We start from the raw sequence: 20,762 nt of genomic DNA on the forward strand, positions 1-20,762 counted from the left end.
GGTGTCCTCCTCTTCTATCCTAAATAACAGTCTGCTGTAAGGCGGCAGACATTTTGCAAGTGACATTCTATAAGGAGGTGCACCGGGAATGCAGACAGGGGGATCTGCTGGTCCCAGCTGGCTGGGAACGGACCGGGCGGCAGAAGATACATCGGTGAGTAGAGGGGGGGGGGGGTGAAGATATAGCAGTGAGTGGGGAGGCACTCAAATTGTAGTGGCAGGGGGGCACCCAAATTGTAGTTATGCCACTGACTTGAATCTATGTGAATGCTGAGAGAAGCATGCATTATAAATAATGCTGCGATCATGGAATTCAAAGGGATTAACATCTGAGGAGATTTATGAAATAATACATTTTAGCTCTTTATTAACTCTTTTTTCAATTATAAATTAATATAAATACATGGTTTTGCATAATCATCCCTTAATAAATCTAGTACTAATTGTTTTGTCACTTAACTATTTGTATGTAGGCGCTTAGATAATCCTCTCATCTTGCATTCCAATTTCATGGTCATTGTGTAAGTAAAATAGTACATTTTATGTTAAATATAAAATTATTATGCAGTTTGTCAATAATTATTAATAATAATAATAATAATAATAATAATATTCTCCACAACTAAAATGTAATGAATTGTAAAGCAGATAAAATTTATTTTTATTTAAATGGTTAAAATTCTTATAAGTGGAGATTATCAAATGCATAAAACAAACTTCCAGTCTCTACAACGTTTTATGTTTCATAGCCAAACACCTCAGTTCAGAATTGGCTTGTCAGAATAAGTTTGTGGAAATTTTCTTAAGCAAAAAAAGTAATTCCGAATATAGGGATTTACCAATTTTATATTTTATATTTCAATAACTTCTTTCCTTTAGGCGCTTTTGCTATTTCAGTTTTACAGTATACAAAGGATAGGGAAACATTGCTTTGTTGTTTTTATATCAACAAATTTAACAATTTAGTGTGAATAGGAAGATGAGGTCTAAAATAAGCAAGAAATAGTAGCAAAAGAGAGACTATTAAATTAATTTATATTCCTTCCTCATCATCATTGTGGTGGTCTTCCATTCTATGGTGGCATCTTAATATCATGCAACTCCGAGGATACATAAACTGTAAATAAAGAAATAAATAATTGTCATGAGACAGTTGAAAAAAAATTAAATATCCAAAAAGAGCTCACCTTAAATTAATGTGTGTGTGTGTGTGTGTGTGTGGGGGGGGGGGGATTCTTGTTGTGAACTATGGTAAAGTTCTCACACTAATGATTAGCTGTCTTTGGTCAAGATAATTCACAGTCTAATGTCATTTTAATGTTGGCAAAATGATGATGCTTATTGGCATGGTTATTGATTTAATGTAATATGTGGCATTAAAGCCACATATTTTACACAAAAGAGTATTTTGCAAGAAGAACAAAGATCATTGCCTGTTTACTAAAGGGTCAAACAGACAAGTTGCTACATAATAATTCAATATGGTAAACTATGGTAAACTTGTAACTAATCCAGGTAAATAAATTGTAAATTATGTAGTACTACAGGTCGGGTCTCCCATATCCCTTATATTCCAAAAAAACAAAATATTCAGAAAACCGTGGTTTTTCAGAATATTTTGGGTTGCTTTTGTTTTGTTTACCCCCCCTAGGTATTTTTTAATACTTACCTCATCCCTTGATGTCCACAGCGGCCTCCGGAATCCTCTTCAGCAGCATCTCTAGTCCCAGGGGTGCATTGCACGAGTGCACCAGTTATGTCACTGACAGGCCCCCGCACACTCGCGCAATGCACCCCTGGGACCAGAGATCTTGCTGAAGAGGACCCTGAAGGCCACTGTGGATGCCGGTGCACACCCTGGATGTTGAGGGACCATTGGAGCACCACCAGAGGACCAGGTAAGTATAGATAAAAAAATATATTCAAAAATCTGAAAACATCCCTTATCCAAAATTGTCATAAACATTTCGAATAAGGGATACTCAACCTGTATTCCCGTATGCCAATAAATGAGGCAACAATGCCCACTACTGTCTATTAGTATTAATGTAATATTTCAAGAACATGAGAGAGTTTGGGATTCACGTATACACATGTTGAACTGGAATGATTTTTAGAAAGCTGCACCTAGTTGATAGTATTTAAATTGCCCATTACAAAATAACACAATTGTTCTCACCATAACCTGCAGTGTGTTCACTACGAGATCAACCTGATTACAGACACTTATTGCAAGGGCTCTCTTGACCACTCTTGAATTGATTTGTTATCATACCAAAGTCCAAAGCTAAGTGTACAGTTCTTCCAATTAAAGTTAAATTCATTGGAATTAGCATTTTAATGTAACATCATTGTGAGTGTTCTTAAAGGCCTTTAAATTAAAAGTATCTGGTTACACAGTTAACAATTAAACAGCATAGTAGTCAGAATTCAAAGGGTTTAGACACTGGACACTTGTATATATGTGTGAGTGAAGCATGTAAATAAATTACCCCTTTGCAAGTTGCTGTAAATGGTCTGCTGTAAATCTTGATCTTTCTGCCTTCAATATACAGTAGGAGAGGTTAGCACTACTGCTGAGCTTGCTGTGATGGCACAGACACTGATGCAGTAGGACAGGGAACTGAAAAATTCACATGACAAAATGTAAAGTACTGTATGAGAGGTGACTCCTCTCCATGATTCATTTGTGTGCACAGCATTCCATTCAGTTGAAGCAGCAATTTGAGACATATGTTGTGCTTACTATAAATAAGAAACAGCGATGGAGTGGACAGAGCCCTTAAAGGATGTCACCCTTACCTGTTTGCTGATAAAATGTGCAATTTGGGAGGATGTCATGGGATTTGATCTTGATTTATCTGAAGAGGTAGAACATATGGAAGAGGTTGCTGGTGAGTTGTTATACATAATCACAGAGCATAGAAAAAGCATGGGAGAGAACACTCGACTGCTGTTGGTACCACAAATCTGTACACATCAGATACAGAGCAAAAATGGACAGAGGAAACTGCATCTGAGCTCAGTAAGTTGGGTACCAAATTCAGGCAGCATCAGAATTATTATTACAGTGCATCCTCTACCGATGGGAGCATGGAGTGAATGAGATAAATTATCAAACAATGAAAGTGTCTCATTTGGATACTTGAGTGTGGACCCAAAAGTCTGATAGTTTACCTATGTACATGGCTCCATTGCCCCAGTATATGATCACCCTAGTGATATGGCCCCCACAGTTGTTTGGAGGGGAATAGTAGATGGAAAACAATGTTTATGGGATTGTATATGTATAGGTGAATCATTTCAGTTTAAAGTGACAGCTGATAATGTTAAGACAGGATCCATAACAATGCTATCTGTACCTGTACAGTGGAAATGTCCTGATATATCACAGGTCATACCTAGCATGATATCCCAGCTGTTACATGGTGCTCCACACTACTTGAAAGCAACTTTGCATGATTGACTTGTACCTCTACATTTATGCTGCAGTTATTAGCATTAGGTCCACCCATTGGGTCTGCCTATTCCCTGACCTCATTCAAATGTATTTTTCCAGTATCCCAAATAAACCACTAACTAAGATCACAATCAGTTGGACATTATACCGAAAGACCAGTTTGACATGATTGACTTATACTTCCACATTTATGCTGCAGATTCCTACCACCAGCAACATAACAGGTTAAGGGATATTTGCCCACAGTTAAAATGGCCACCGGAGATACAGAGACTCCCACCCACACAGGGATATAAACCCTGTCCAAACATACCCCAAGCAAATAGGGTCGCAACGTGTTGGAGAAAGACACCACACCATCCAACTTACACAGCGACCTAGTCTCCTCCTGGCCGGGAGTAGAGGGTACGGTGCGTGCAGTGACTGAGACTCTGGTGCTGGGATCTCGCGATATCAACACCCGGAAGTCCCATCCATTGCAAGCTCTGTGGAGTCTGGCAGGTTGTGCGGATGATGCACCAACACTATTTGCGGCAGGACCAAGGACAGCGTGGGACCGAAGGAGGACACTTAGTGCACCAAGCTCCACAGGTTAGAGGTGCACTGCGGATTGGGACGGGACACCAGCCCCCGCGCCACCATCCTGTGATTTCACAAGATCAGATTTCCCCTGTTCAGCCTCAACTCCCCCTGTGCAGCCTCACTGCATCACTATTATTCATGCAGTGATAATATACAGACAGCTTTGTATGTTTTGGTTGTTTGCAATTTTTTATGATTATTTTTTGCTTTCAGCAAGTGTTTTTTACATTTATTATCATTCATTTACAATGTGTTATCAAACATTTCCTCTGAGATTTGTTATTGTGACCATTGCACGTGATTTTCTTTTCTGAACTCACATACTCGGACATTACTTTCTTCTCTTACACACATTGATCGCAGGCCTCGTACCCCCCCCCCATCTCGTTATTACTTACTTAGAGGGTGGACCCCCTCTTTCCACATTTTCATTAAATAGGATTAGTAAGAAATAATATTTTACCCATGGTCAATAACAAAAACATGGGTTAGTAGTTTGTGTTAAAAAAAAAAACATTCCAAATGCTTTATTTAAATAATCTTTATATAGGTACCATACCAACCTTGCGCTTATGTAGGTAAGCAGTTCAAGTACAGTATATCCAAGATCGTCGATATACTGTAGTGGTTAAAAAACGAGTTCTATTGTATGCATGTAATAGTGAGGTACAGTATAAAAACAATAAAAATCCTGTACTGGACTTCTGTTCCAGTTTTTAGCAATAAAGTATAAAAGGAGAAACATGTTTTAAAACTGGATCCTGAACAAAGGGCCATTAGCGAATGAAACGTGTTGGACCAGGGAGCAGGAGAAACATCACCGCACCATTTTGGAAACTCCCCAGCAAGCTGGCTGCCATGTGACATAATTGGAAACAGTGCGGCAGGAGCAACCAGTGGAAGAGGTGCAGCAAGAGAGATGGAATTTGAGGTTTTTGTCAATTGAGAGTGTAGAGAGAGAGAGGAGGTGACAGATGTGGGTGTAGGAGAACATACGTTTTTTTTTTAATAAGCACTGTACTCAAGATGGAGGAGGGGAAGATGCAAGGAAGGCCACACTGGAGGAGTTTGCCATAGACAATGTAAGGAGTGTAATAGAATATTGGTATTGTCAAGAGTAAAAAACTTATATTTTAAAGCTGGAAGTGACAGGACATTATATGAAAAGAGAAGAAGATGTAGAAAACATGCACAATGTGATACCTGTTAGCAGAGTATATACTGGTGCTTGTGGTGTTGTTAGACACACGTTTTGGAAGTTTAACCAGGAATGTGTTTTTTTTTTTAGTAATGAGCATATAGTTAACAGGCTTTAAATGGTTAACTTGCAGTATGCAGTATATATCAGATATCATATAACAGGCAGGTCTACATGGATGTATTGGTAAAGGTGTATGGTTCAGGTACTTATTGTATCCTGTAGCAGGCAGTAGATGATGGAGGGTAATTGAGGTCTCTTTTACACTGTAGAAGTCTGGTGTTCAGAGAGAGCAAATAAAAAGGATTGATACTGCCAATATGTTTTAAAGATGGAAGGCAATGATAGAATGGTACAACACATTCAAGAGTGATAAACTGTAGATGTGGGCATAGAACCTTTCACCCCAAAAACACATTATCCATATGAAGAAGTACAGGAAAAGCTGAGACGGTTGAGGGAGGTGGTGGATTTCGGCACACACACCACACCTTGGAGGGTGTCACTAAAGCACCTAAGACAGGAATACAGGTACAACAAACCACACCACCAAAAAAGGATGTTCGCTACATCATATCTTTAATAAGACCACAGGAATGGCACCCTAATTGTAAAGGACAAGCCATGTTGAACTACTTTCCACACCACATAATCAGAATTAACCTTCTGAGGATACAGTTCACAGACACCCTAACAGGACCATATGTGTTTGGGGGCTCTGTAAGGGACTGCACCATAACCACAGTGAAACTGATAGGGGGAATGGAAAATGTGACCCAATGTACATACAGTATCTCCGACTGCACAGCCAATAAACCTGAAGCAACACCACATACAATGTGGCTTGGATGAAATTGGAGAGACAGGGCAGGCACTGGTAGATGCCAGAATGTTCTGTGAGGCAAGTAGCCCCTACAATTCCCTTGTCTATCCTCTGAAGAATCCAAAAGGATCATATGGACTAATGATTAGCTTTCACGTGTTAAACTTGCAGCACCATTTGCAGCCACTGTGCCAGACATCACCATTGTGGAAACATTACAGAGACATCCAGGGAGTGGCATGCAGTCATTGATTTCACTATACATAAACCTAATAATATTTAGTGTGGCTGCTTACAAAGTAGAAGTACTGTAGCATATTTTCTATGCATGGTTACAGGGAACAGTAGATAAGTATCAGTTCAATGTAATATTGACCATGGTTAAGACAGTTGTAGGCCTACAGTATCAGAAATATAAAAAGCTAAAAGTAATTGTTTTTCCAACAATTTTGTTAAAGCCTCAAATATTTTTTTATCCTGAAAACAATTTTCTATCATCCACAGATATAAGATAGATGTGGTGATTCAGAAGCCTTAAGTACCAGAAAAAAAGGAAGTTTATAATATAATGTACTGTATGCATGTATAGTTTTATCATTTGCAAACAAGGAGTACAATTTTAAAAGAAAATGCTTTGCATATTTTATGTTATCCTTGAAACCTGTCATCTTTGTTATGTTGTAGAGTTTGAATAAACAGTAATGGATCTATACCCAAATTGATTTTGAACTTTCTGCCCTATTTTGGCTTTGTGATTTTGTTTTAAATTATATTAAAAACAACAATGCTGCAAAACATCTGAAATTATGTTTATCATACTTTAGTTACAAGGTAAAATTAGCACATTTTCATTAAATAGGATTAGTAAGAAATAACATTTTACCCATGGTCAATAACAAAAACATGGGTTAGTAGTTTGTGTTAAAAAAAACATTCCAAATGCTTTATTTAAATAATCTTTACATAGGTACCATACCAACCTTGCGCTTATGTAGGTAAGCAGTTCAAGTACAGTATATCCAAGATCGTCGATATACTGTAGTGGTTAAAAAACGAGTTCTACTGTATGCATGTAATAGTGAGGTACAGTATAAAAACAATAAAAATCCTGTACTGGACTTCTGGTCCAGTTTTTAGCAATAAAGTATAAAAGGAGAAACATGTTTTAAAACTGGATCCTGAACAAAGGGCCATTAGCGAATGAAACGTGTTGGACCAGGGAGCAGGAGAAACATACTGCACACCACACCATTTTGGAAACTCCCCAGCAAGCTGGCGGCCATGTGACATAATTGGAAACAGTGCGGCAGGAGCAACCAGTGGAAGAGGTGCAGCAAGAGAGATGGAATTTGAGGTTTTTGTCAATTGAGAGTGTAGAGCAGTGTTTTTCAACCACTGTGCCGTGGCACACTAGTGTGCCTTTCAGCTGCTCTCAAGTGTGCTCCCAGATCTAGTGGGGCACGCAAGACCAGATTACAGCCACCACCAGTTCAACTGTTATTTACTGGTCTCTTTTTTTCATGTAAAGGGCCAATATATTTTAGTTTGCCATAGACAATGTAAGGAGTGTAAAAGAATATTGGTATTGTCAAGAGTAAAAAACTTATATTTTAAAGCTGGAAGTGACAGGACATTATATGAAAAGAGAAGAAGATGTAGAAAACATGCACAATGTGATAGCTGTTAGCAGAGTATATACTGGTGCTTGTGGTGTTGTTAGACACACGTTTTGGAAGTTTAACCAGGAATGATGTTTATTTTTAGTAATGAGCATATAGTTAACAGGCTATAAATGGTTAACTTGCAGTATGTAGTATATATCAGATATCATATAACAGGCAGGTCTACATGGATGTATTGGTAAAGGTGTATGGTTCAGGTACTTATTGTATTCTGTAGCAGGCAGTAGATGATGGAGGGTAATGGAGGTCTCTTTTACACTGTAGAAGTCTGCAAAGCCATGCAGACTGGAAGCTGTGGGTCTGTGAGGGCTAACAGCTAGGCTAGTGCAGCAGTGCTACATACAGTTTACAGGGAAATCCCGGCGGATGGTGGTTGACTCAGGACGCACTGGGGCAGATGTATTAAGCCTGTAGAAGAACTGGAGATAAAGTGGAGATAAGGTAAAAGGAGATAAAGCACCAGCCAATCAACTCCCAATGGTCATTTTCAAACACAGTTCATTGGCTGGTACTTTATCTCCTTTCACTTTATCTCCACTTTATCTCCAGTTTATTTCTTCACCAGGCTTAATACATCTGCCGCACTGTTGCTAAATGTGCCATCCTGTCAGCACACATTCTAGCGCAGGATCCGTCACTGGGCACGCTGTCACTAACTCAGGCATTCCCAACCACGGTCCTCAAGGCACACCAACAGTGCAGGTTTTAGTTATATCCAGGCTTGAGCACATGTGACTTAATAGTACCTAAGTGATTCTGATTAAACCATCTGTGCTGAAGCCTGGATATCACTAAATCCTGCACTGCTGGTGTACCTTGAAGACCGTGGTTGGGAATGCCTGCTCTAACTGTTCACAGCACACAGGGGCACTCAGAGAAGGCATGCTGTCTAACTGACAGAAGGGTGCTAACGGCTCTCAGCATGCTGGGACACACAGGGGACCACCCACAAGCAGGGACGGTAAGCGCAGAGGGACATATCAGCCTACAGGCTGATGCTGCTGCAAATAGAGACAGATGCAGAGCACACCTCTCCAACATTACCAAAGTAGTGAACAGAGCAATGTATTGTCAACAGACAGGGTGATGTGGACAGTGTCTGGGCACTTTAAATGATGGGTTCTTTTAGACAGGTTTATCTTAAACTAACACTTGGACATCTGTGAGGATACAGTAAAGAGACACCTGGACACATGAGAGGAGAGATAAAGCTAGTTATGGGCCCCACACACATACCGACATGTGTAGGGAGAGTGTTCTGAGTAATGCTGCTTCGCTCAGAATGCTCAGGTCTCTCAGTGCTGAGCGAGGTGTCAGGGGCAGTATTGTCCGTGTAGAACACTGGCCTTGACCAATTAATAACCTGCATGCATAATGGAACACTTCAAAATCCATTGATACTATGTTGCAAAATTACATAGTATGAGGACAATATAAGTCAGTCCCTCTAGACAAGGTAGGAGCCTCAGAACATACTGTATATACAGTATTAATGCATTAAGTAGAGTAACACATTCAAATATAAGAAAGGTTAATTGAGAACCTTATAGTGTTACCCTTAAAATTATTCTTTAAAGAGTCATGCAGTACACTTTTAGATTTTCGGAACATGTTTTTACTAATACTTTTTTTTTACATTTTGTTTTTTTATATTATGTTGAGTTAAGAACTATTTTAAATACAATAACACATTGGTTTGTATAAAGCTATTGCAAAATACATCCACTTAGTATAGACTGTACATTATATGCATTATTCAAGATAATCTATTTCTTTTAAACTACCACTGTACTTTAGCAATAATTTAAATAAAATGAAACATTGTGACAAGATAATAGTGTTCCATTTCCCTATTTTAAATGTTTTGCTGTGAAAGATCATTACCCTGTCACAACATTTCCTTGAAAATTACTTTTTCTTTCTATTACATGAAATGATTTAAGGTTTGCTACAAGAATATAAGTAAAATAATGATGCTAATAATATAAAAATGAAATAGCTCTAGGTCTGCAGTCATCCAGAAAAAATATGTGCCTAAAAAGAGTCAGTTAGTCTCCACTAATGAGCTTTCCTGTGTATTGTGATGGCTCAAAGTAGGTGATTTTATCTTTTGATGTTTTCAAAGGTGTATTCTAACTGTTGTTTATTACCTATTACTGTTAAATTGTTTCAACAGAATCTAAAAGTTCTTCATTGGAAAATCCCATTGTATTGTACTATTCCACTGATTGTAATTTATTCTATCAATACTACAAAAAATAACAATGGGCAGTACGGCTGGTGTAATGGTTAGCATTACTGCCATACAGCGCTGAGGTCATGGGTTCGATTCCCACCATGGCTCTAACTGTGCAGAGTTTGTATATTCTCCCCGTGGGTTTCCTCCGGGTACTCCGGTTTCCTCCCACAATCTAAAAAATATACTGGTAGATTAATTGGCTCCCAACAAAATTAATCCAAGAATGTCTGTGTGCGTGTACATGTGGTAGGAAATATAGATTGTAAGCTCCACTGGGGCATGTGAATGTTCAAATATTCTCTGTATTGCGCTGTAAAATATGTATGCGCTATATAAGAAACTGTTAATAATAAAAATAATAACAATAAAAAGATTACTTTAAAATATAATTATACAAATTAGTGTCGCTAATGTAGTGCACACATGCTATGATAAATTAAGTCAGTAGCCAAATAATCTATCACTCTGTCTCTATGTATGGACTAAGTATCTGAGCATGCAAACTACAACCATGGGGATCTATTTACTAAGCCATAGAGAAAGAGAAAGTAACAGCCAATCAGCTCCTAACTGTCATGGTACCAGCTGTTTTGGAAAAATTACAGTTGGGAACTGGTTGATACTTTATCCTTTCCCAATTGATCTCTTTCCAAGGGCAGAATGTAATAGCTTGCAAGAAGTAGGAAGTTCAAATGTTTGCATGAGTTCTTTTTTTAAAGTTCTGTTTTTAAAGCGGCAATGGTTTACACAGCAAAATCAACCAGGTAAAACAAACCTACAGCTATTTGCTCTCAAACATCTTTATTTTTTATAATTATTATTTATTATTATTTATATTGCACCACAAAGGTTTTGCAGTGCCTATTAATACATTAATGAATTTTTTTTTTTTTTTTTTAGCACAATAACATGGTAAATAAACACAGTTCCATCAGTGGACAGGATGCTAAAGCAATTATTAGGGTGGCAGAGATATAAATATTCTATGAAAAGCACATGAGGAGAGAGGGCCCTGCTAATGAGAGCTTAAATATTGGTTTCCAAAGCATGAAGACCCATTTTAGCAGTGAATAAAAATATTCTTTCTCAGTTGCCAGGCCCAATAGTGTACCTCTAACTTTTCAGATTACACATAGAAATCTGACAATGCTACTGAACTGAGAACATGGCCAAAATGTTATTAAAGTCATTGTGCCAAAAACCAAGGATGATCATACCAATGTGCATGAGCGCATGCATGCACGCACACGTACACACACAATCCTACAGTCACACTCTTGATTGAATAGGTTCCAGGAAATAGATTTGTATTTAGTAAATTTATAAATAAGGTAGACTTTTGCAATTGTAAGGTTTTTCTTCAAACAAGTCCATGTAGAACCTATACAAAAATCAACTGAAACCCTCAGTGACAGCACTAATGCAACTGAGAGACAACATATTGAAACAACTCTGTTTTCTTTTGTAGGTTAACGGTTAAATTACACAAAGTTATCAGTAAAGAAATAAAAACATTATAAATTATAGATTTTTGTTGCTTTTTAAACGAGATAATAATCTCCATTAATATTAATTTCATAACCAGAAAGTTTCTGTTTGAGCAGGCTTCAGTAACTTTGTAGTCAGGAAGTTGTCTTTTCCCAACATGGATTATGCTGTTCTTTATAGTTTCCATTTGTTCCGTCTGTAAACACTCTAATATTAGCTTGTACAAAGGAAATGTATAAACATGTTCATATCACATAGAGCTATATTCTGTGATTTGGCAGCAAAACATTTGTGTAATTGGAATTGGCAGGTACATTACCCAACAGACTTGGAGAACGAAGGGGGTGGCTACATGCAGAGAATCAAGTAATTGATAAATCCATTTACACTTCTAATTATGTATATGCGATGAGTTTATTGAAGTAAATGTTGAACAGTTTCCGAGAGGTGAGATCTATTCAGCAATTGCTTACAGTATACAATAATGTAGACTCACAACACTATAGTTATATTTATATTAAATCAACCATAATTTAAAATGAAAACTCACCATACAAAGGTGAAATTACTTACTAAAAGCATATAAATTACTATTTAACAACCGCAATAGATAAAAAAATGTCCTAAATGTATGTACAAATTCAGTCCAAGCCATCGGAATATTTCACACACGAGTAATAGCTAACCAAATTTAAACATAATTTCCATTCCATTTACTAAAGCAAAAGTTAAATTGGATAAAAAAATTATAAAAAAATAGAAAATAAAACAATTTTATATGTGAGATATTCATTTGTCATCACTAGAGACAGGATTATATGCATTTGCATATTTGCATATGCATTTGCATATTTTGCCCATTCGCACTGGTTATTGCATATTTTACCTAAAATCTAGTGATGGTGCATATTTTAGGCCCCGTCCTCTTCCCACCCGCGAGTTACAGCACTGCTTTGCCCTGATGCTGCTGGCCAGGTAGTGGTAGAGTGTGCATGCTGGGGCAATATGTCCACAGTGTGGGGAACCTTGGATGTACACTGACACTGCTCTAGGCTGCCAATCCATGTTGATAAACGTCAGTCGGGGCGGATGCCATTACGGAGCTCCTGAACCTTTGCCTGCCCCTGGCCTGGGACTTTACACCAAGAGACAGAATTCTGCAGCAGAGGAGGTGGGCAGAAGGGTTGTGATCATCATCGGTGCAGAGGAAATGCTGTGTCACAGTGAATATGCAGCGCAGGGAGGAAGCCTTCCAATGCGCCGCCCTCACACACTATGCTCATATTTGGTCCATCGGCGCTGGAGATGAGGGTCTGTGTAGTTGATGCAAGATGAGCTTTGGACGCTGCAGTCTGCTGTAGCAGCAAGGAAGGAAAAAAAATCCTGTGTACAGCACTAGACATCTGCAGATGCTGTGGGCATATTTTTGAGGTTTATTTGCAACTAATTGTATCCTGATTTTTAAATAAATAAGTTAAAAATTACTTTTTTTTTATTATTTAATGTAGCATATTTTAACACTTTTTATGCATATTTTATGTATTTTTCATGCATATTTGCATGCATATTTCAAGCTTTTTATGTTGCATATAATCCTGTCTCTAGTCATCACTATTCTGAAATGTTGCCACTACAGTTGTTAAATAAACAACTTGCTTCACCCATTAATAAATCACCTCTAATGTTGTTTCTATACAGCAAGCAAAATTAAATTAAATAAAATTTAAACAATATTACAGACTGTATCCTTTAGATTTTACTGTAAATTTCAAATAATTATGGACTAGGAAGATACCAGTGAATATGAGTAATATATTTCTTGGCACATTTTTATTTTAAGGGGGGGGGGGGGGGGGGTGTTTTTTTTAATGTGGGGAGGGGGTTAGGAGGTGATTTGTTTAAGATTGTATTTTAGCCTGTAGAATATTTGCCTATATGTATAGTTGCATATTTGCTGCTGCACGGGTGCCGGACAGGGATTCACCCGACGTTGGGATCCCAACTGTCAAAACACCGACAGCTGGGTTCCCGATGGCCGTCGGCTATTTTCCCTTGTGGGGATCCATGACCCCCATAGAGGGAGAATATAATCGGTGGCTCACGTAGCGAGTCACCACGCCTGCAGTTTGGCGAGCGCAGCGTGCCCGCAAGGGGCTTTGTTGCGCTCGCCATGCTGTCTGGGTCCGGCCAGTCGGGATCCCGACTGGCGGGATAATGACTGTCGGGATCCCGACTGTCGGACCCCTATACCACACCCCTGCTGCACAGCTCCCATATATCTTCTTTTAAATGTGGCTGTCATATTTTGTTATTTTTGATCTGAACCAAGACCCATTCTGGATCCCTGAAGAGGTCTGATATGAACCTAACCCCTGAATCTTCCAGCAGTTCGTAAATTGAAATCCAAATTTTGGGTTTTGATTGCAAAAAATACTTTTTTACAGATTTTGAGAAATGATTATCTTTTTTTTTTTTTATTAATTTTATACCAAATTGAAATCCATATCTGAGCCACAATACTTGAGGGTAGTTTTGCCAAAACCAAAACACAATGATGAACAAAAATCAAAACTAAAACACTGGGGTCACACTGAAATCTCTAATTTGTACTAGCCACATACCTTGTGCAAGAGATCCAATTATAATCACACATATCTCTTTACATGCTCAATTTTGAATAGCCTAAATTTGGTTTACGGGCCCATGAAATACCCTAGTGCGATTTTGGCCCTATTCATCCGATTCCAAGGCATCAGGACAGGGAATTGGATGAGAAGGGCCCAAATCACATGTGTTTAACCTCCGATTCCAATCCTATGCACTGTCCCGTGTGCATCAGATCATATTTGGATTTGATCACTGCTGAACCAAAGATACATCGCATCCTGCAGCAAGGAGTGGCATGTGATATACTGCATGCAAAAGGACCACATGCAATGTATCACATGTGATCCTGCTACCTGCAAACCTTCACGGATGGTTCAAGGGGTATCGGTTGCGACTTCTCCCAGCTGAGAATTTAAAGTAGTTGCCCAGTTGTTTTCTAGTTACACATCTACAGCCACAAATTACATATATATGTCTGAATCAACTTCAGTTACTCATAGTTGTGCTCGTACGCATGTGAAATGGGAAGTCAAATAGAAAGATCCACTTGAGAAAAACTCAGAATCAAGCACTTTCATAATAAATTCCTAATGGGACACATGAAATATAAAGTTAATGCATACCAGCAACTTAGAAGTGCCAGAGGAATATTGGCATTATTGGCAGTATCTCTATGAACTTCTTTTTATTGACTCTTGAGTGGGATGAATTTAAACCATTCAGTCAATTTTCTGCTGAAAGGCTTATACACGTCTTCACAATCACCCTTGATGCCTGTGATGAGTAAGCATCTTCAGAGTTGTACAAACAAATGAGACGCCTAAGGTTCCTTATCCCTGGCATATGTCGTTATCCTGCTTAACAGCATAAAAGCCAAAGCCCAAGTTATGTCTCTTTACACTCTTTACAATGTCTCTATTCTTTTAAAAATTATGCACAGGCATATTTGAGAATACTTTAAGGTTTCTGTCCTTTAACTGATGACATCATTTGCAGTTTAAAAAAAATATACTTCCATATCTATAATTTCTAAAATGTTACGACTTATCTTAATGTATAAAGCATTTCTCTTGTGTTTAATAACATGCTGCCACTGTCAAGTCAGCTTTTGGTTTTGAGATGTTTGTCCCTGCAGTACTATCTTGCATATGAAATCATTTATAAATAAGTAATGATTGTACAAAATCCCATACAAAGTTAAGCTTTGAAATTCAAAGAGCAGTCATAAGTCAGATCCAAAATCTGCACATGAACATAAAAGGCTTTAATCTTTTCTCAAACAGTACAAAATGCACTTACTGATCACATTTTACTTTAAGAAGAAGTAACAAATAATGCAGGCAAAAAGCACAAGTTGACATATGGTGCCCTCTTGCAGAGGATACTAGGAGACTCTCACACTGGAAAGTGATGACATTGCACACAATAAAAGTACCAATTTGAATACTATTTACCCTGATGCGCTATTCTTAGATTGTATACACATTCTTAAATAGGAGGAGTTCATACTGTACATGAAGTTCAGTAAATAACTTAGAGCTGGATACACACAATACGATATGCTCCTTGAACAATTTCATTAGCACTGTACCTTGAACTCATGGGCAAACAACACACTGAACAATATCATCAACTATGTCGTTCAGTGATGTCTCTGGGCCCCGCGCAGAACATCCAGTCTTTGACGATATACAGTAGTAAAACTTGCATGTTCAGACAATGGAAGACACTGTTATCGATACAATGTAGAGTGCATTGTTAATGATGATGCACACATAGTAATCTGCATTCGGCCCCTGCCCCGATGGTCGGGGTTTACGCATGCGCATTTCTGAGTATGTTCAAACACTGACTGCCAACGGCTGCGGTGAGTTGCTCATTCGCTGGGCAGATCACAGAAGGGAGGGAGGGATTGGGGTGGTGGCGGCGCTGGGCCATGGGAACGCCCAGCTTTTTATGGGCGTCCCCATGAAAACTGTGCATTTCCATGTGTACATGGGTGGGCCAATGCCTGCCGGGAATGTTGGGTGCATGCCCTCAACGAAAAGAATGTTCCATATTTTCTCTTGCAGTCAGGTTTGCTGACCTTGCTGTTGAGGTTTGCTCCAGCTGTTGAACTACACATTGCAGCATGCCAAGGTTAGCCATCAAGGTCATAGGCACAACCAGTCCTATTGGCTACCAATCATAAAATCTGTTGAAAAGCAGAAGCAAATCTCGGGCCGATGCTAATTCATTTGGTCCCAAACGTGTTCGCACCAGGGACCGATGTTTTAGCACTGTGCATATTAGCATGTGCAAGGCGTCGGTGCCTTCGGGTGCTTGCACAGGAGGGGTGGGTGGCTGGAGCATTTGCATGGGGATGCCCAGTGTTTCCTGGGTGTACCCATGAAAATGCTGGGTCGAAAGTGCTGGGCGTCCCTAAGTGAACGCAGGTGGGCAGCTGCCTGCCGTCAGCCTCCCGTCCAGTTCTCGGACTGGACGGCACAAGTCTAAGTCGGATGTGCAAGGGGGGGGGGGTGCGAGAAACCATTCAACGGTTGGCGACCATCAAATGATTTTGCCCCTGAATGCTACCCTGCGAATGGATGTTTAAGCATAACATCCATTGCAAAGTCTCGGTGGAAGGGGAATTCGCACACCCAGCAGGCATTAGAAGGCTCGCTAAGCAGCTAATTTTTACTGCTTTGAGAGCCATCCAGAATCGTTGTTCTTTACCCTATTACACCTAAGGATGACAAACAGTCAATAATATATATATATATAATAATATTTCTAAATTTGTCAATACTTTTGGCCTAGGGGATGCCGCAAAACAAAAATTCTGGTACTCTAGGAGTCGCAATTTAAAACATTTGGAAACCACTCCAGAACAAGAATTTCCCATGGCTAAACAGGAACATGTAAACAAGCTCTCGCAGAACACTAAAACCTTATACAGGAGGTCACATACAAAGTTTACAGCAAAACTGACCAGCTCCATGTCTCCTTCAATAGTAGAAGTTCATCCCTTCCAACATGATACAACTCGGTAGGGCTACAGAATGGACACAATAGCAAAAAGATCTTAAAGCGCTAAAGAGATTGTGTGTTAAATACCTCAGCAGCCACTACAAGAGAGGAATACCAACCTCCAAAAGGACACAGACAGGAATATTTCAATCGTGTGGCGCTTAAGGATATACATGAGAAACAATTTGTAATAAAAAATACAAGTATAACGCAATAAATTATACACCGTAAATAAAGCAAATAATGGAACAACCCCCTGGGGGTATAGAACAAAGTAAAATAAATATAAATGATGATGATATCCACATTAATGGGATGCTATAAAATTACTAGTGTATAAAGTTCATATAATTGTTGCGAGTCCAAAAAGATGAAAAAGCAGGTAATTTGCTGAATATAAAAGTGCATGCTTATATGCTAGTTTGGTGTATCATAGTCCGTATTGCCAGTGCAAGTGTACTAAACGGACACGTCTCACACTGGAATACCGTATTTTTATTGCATGTTTTATAATTAGATTAATGTTTATATTAACCCCTTCCCGACATTTGACGTATATATACGTCATGGTCGGGAAGTAGTTCCCGACACATGACGTATATATACGTCATGGCTTTAAACTGTCACCGCGTCTATAGACACGGTGACAGTTTGGAGATGTCTGCTGTCCCTGACAGCAGACATCCCCCCTCGCCGCCCAGGGGGGGCAGGGGTGCCCCCCCCGGTCGGCGATCGCTGCGATTGGCTGTTCAAAAGTGAACAGCCAATTGCAGCGTTTTCTGTGTTACCGGCGGCTAAGCCGCTCGGTAACACAGAGATCGGTGGTGATCGGTGCTGTTAAGTACAGCACCGATCACCACCGAGCGGCAAACCGCCCTCCCACCCGCCCTTCCACCCGCCCGGCAGCCCGCCCTCCCTCCCGGCAGCCTCCCTCCAGCCCTCCCTCCCACCCAGCCAGCAGCCGCAGCGCCAGCCCCCCTCCCACCCCCCCGCCAGCAGCAGCACAGTTAAATTGATTTGGGGTTAATTCATTTATATATATATATATGTGTGTGTATATATGTGTATATATATATACACATATATATATATATACACACACATATATATATATATACAGTGATCGGTGCTGTTAAGTACAGCACCGATCACCACCGATCGCCAGCCCCCCCCCCTCCCACCCGGCAGCCCCCCCTCCCACCCACCCGGCTGCCGCAGCGCCAGCACCCCTCCCACCCCCCCACCAGCCGCAGCGCCATCCCCCCTCCCAAAGCTGGTGAGCAAAATGGGGTCACATGTGGGGGGGTTCCACTGTATTGGTGCTTCGGGGGTCTTGCTAATGCGACATAGCACCCACCTTTCATTCCACCTCCAAAAATCACTCCTTCCCTTCTGAGTCCTGCCATGCACCCAAATGGTATTTTTTGGTCACATATGAGGCATTGCCGTACTCGGGAGAAATTGGGGTACAGATTTTGGGGTGCTTTGTCTCCTTCATTCCTTGCGAAAATGAAAAATTTTGAGCCAGAACTGCATTTTTGTGTAAAAAATTACATTTTTTTACACAAAAATGCAGATCTGGCCTAAAATTTTTCATTTTCACAAGGAATGAAGGAGACAAAGCACCCCAAAATCTGTGCCCCAATTTCTCCCGAGTATGGCAATGCCTCACATGTGACCAAAAAATACCAGTTGGGTGCATGGCAGGACTCAGAAGGGAAGGAGTGATTTTTGGATTTTGCAGCACAGATTCTGGTTGAATGACCCCTGAAGCACCCATACAGTGGAACCCCCCCACAAGTGACCCCATTTTGCAAACTACACCCTTCAGGGAATTCATCAGGGAGTATAGTGTACATTTCAAACCCCCAGGGGTTTCACCAATTTTGATACAACTGAGCTGTGAAAATGAAAAATTATTTTTTTTCATTTTCACAGCCCAGTTGTATCAAAATTGGTGAAACCCCTGAGGGTTTGAAATGTACACTATACCCCTAAATGAATTCCCTGAAGGGTGTAGTTTGCAAAATGGGGTGACTTGTGGGGGAGGTTCCTAACTTTTAGCACTTATGGTGCCTAGAAACCTACATGGTGCCTAAAAAAAAATCTCATAAAAAGGAGGCTCCAAAATCAAGTAGGTGCTCCTTCTATTATGAAGCCTGTGGTTTGGTCAACGTGCACACTAGGGCCACATATAGGATATTTATGAAAACAAAAGAATTGGGGGAATCAATTTTTAGTCACATTTCTCTAGTAAAATCTACTGTATTCGTTAGAAAAATGTATTAAAATTGAAACTCTGCAAAAAAAAAAGAAATTTTGAAATTTCACCTACACTTTGTTTTAATTCCTGTGAAACACCTAAAGGGTTAACAAACTTCCAAAATGCTGTTTTGAATACTGTGAGGGGTGCAGTTTTTGAAATGGCATCATTTATGGGGGTGTCTCACATACAAGTCCCTCAAAGTCACATCAGAACTGAACTGGTCCCTAAAAAAATCAGTGTTTGAAATTTTCTTGAAAATTTGAGAATTTGCTATTCATATTTGAAGCCTCCTAGTGTCCAAAAAAATGAAAAGGAGGTTGAAATAATGATGGCAACATAAAGTAGACATATGGTCTTTGTTAGTTATTAACTATTTTGAGTGGTATGTTTATTTGTCTCACAAGCAGAAAATGTGACATTTTGCAAATTGCAAAATTTTCCATTTTTTCACGACATTTTGGTATTTTTCACAAAAAAACACAGACTGTATCGACCCAAATTTACCACTAACTTGAAGTACAATGTGTCACGAGAAAACAATCTCAAAATCACTGGGATAAGTAAAAGCAAAAAAAAGTTATCCCCACTTAAGTGAAACATGTCAGATTTGAAAAAAATGGCTCTGTCAGGAAGGCAAAAACTGGCTGTGTCAGGAAGGGGTTAACATTTATAATGTTAACCCCTTCCTGACACAGCCAGTGTCCAAAAAGAAGTGAATAATTCTGTAAATGTGAAGCATTCCTACTGTCTCAGTAAAAACAGTCTACATTACAAGGACCTTGGATGACCCAAACACAGAATGCTGTAACACCAGTTTACATTTCATAGCTAGGAATTGCTGCCAAGGCATTGCAAAATTGTGTGTGTGTGTGTGTGTGTGTGTGTGTCAAACTAAGACAAATAATCTCACATTTTGCACTGAAGATGAATGGGCCGATTCAGATTTGATTGCTGGGCAGCTAATTTTCTGAGCCCAGCGTTACAGTATACACCCGCAACCAGAGTGAAATGCATGGCTTGCGAAAAGTAGCTGGATCAGTCGCCTGCAAATTTGCAAGCCGCTCACCATCACCATCCCCATCCCAGTGTGCAGGGATAGTGCAGCTGCGATTAAATCAGGCTGATCGTGGCCCTACTGGAAAAAAGAGATGGTATAGTCCCAAGGCGCAAAGCCAGAATCCTGCTGCCGTACACTGGAAGGTGAGGATCACCGGAATCCTCTGGTAGTCGATTTTCTTTGGAAAGAACCAATGTAAAATGGGCGCTGGATCCCTTGTTTTAACTCCTATATATGAGACCGTGATGCAACTGTCAGATGCTGTACAAATCAGAATTGTTTTTAGCTGTTCCTGTCAAGATCCTTTCTTTAGTTTTTGTACATTCTCATACCCTAAATGTTCCAATT

At 39.6% G+C, this 20,762-nt stretch overlaps 1 long non-coding RNA gene across 1 annotated transcript in view; it reads right to left on the reverse strand.

Moving 5' to 3' along the window:
* Nucleotides 1–924: 924 nt before the first annotated feature.
* LOC146030161 (uncharacterized) overlaps nucleotides 925–20,762 on the reverse strand; it is a 141,090-nt gene continuing 121,252 nt past the window's right edge. The window contains exons 3-4 of the long non-coding RNA XR_014455668.1: nucleotides 2,803–2,861; nucleotides 925–1,117 (exon numbers count right to left, since the gene is read on the reverse strand). This is a non-coding gene — a long non-coding RNA (uncharacterized LOC146030161). The remainder of the gene's footprint in view (nucleotides 1,118–2,802; nucleotides 2,862–20,762) is intronic.

This window comes from Crinia signifera, chromosome 1, assembly GCF_055691185.1.
Source record: "Crinia signifera chromosome 1, ASM5569118v1, whole genome shotgun sequence".
In the NCBI taxonomy this organism is placed as follows: domain Eukaryota; kingdom Metazoa; phylum Chordata; class Amphibia; order Anura; family Myobatrachidae; genus Crinia; species Crinia signifera.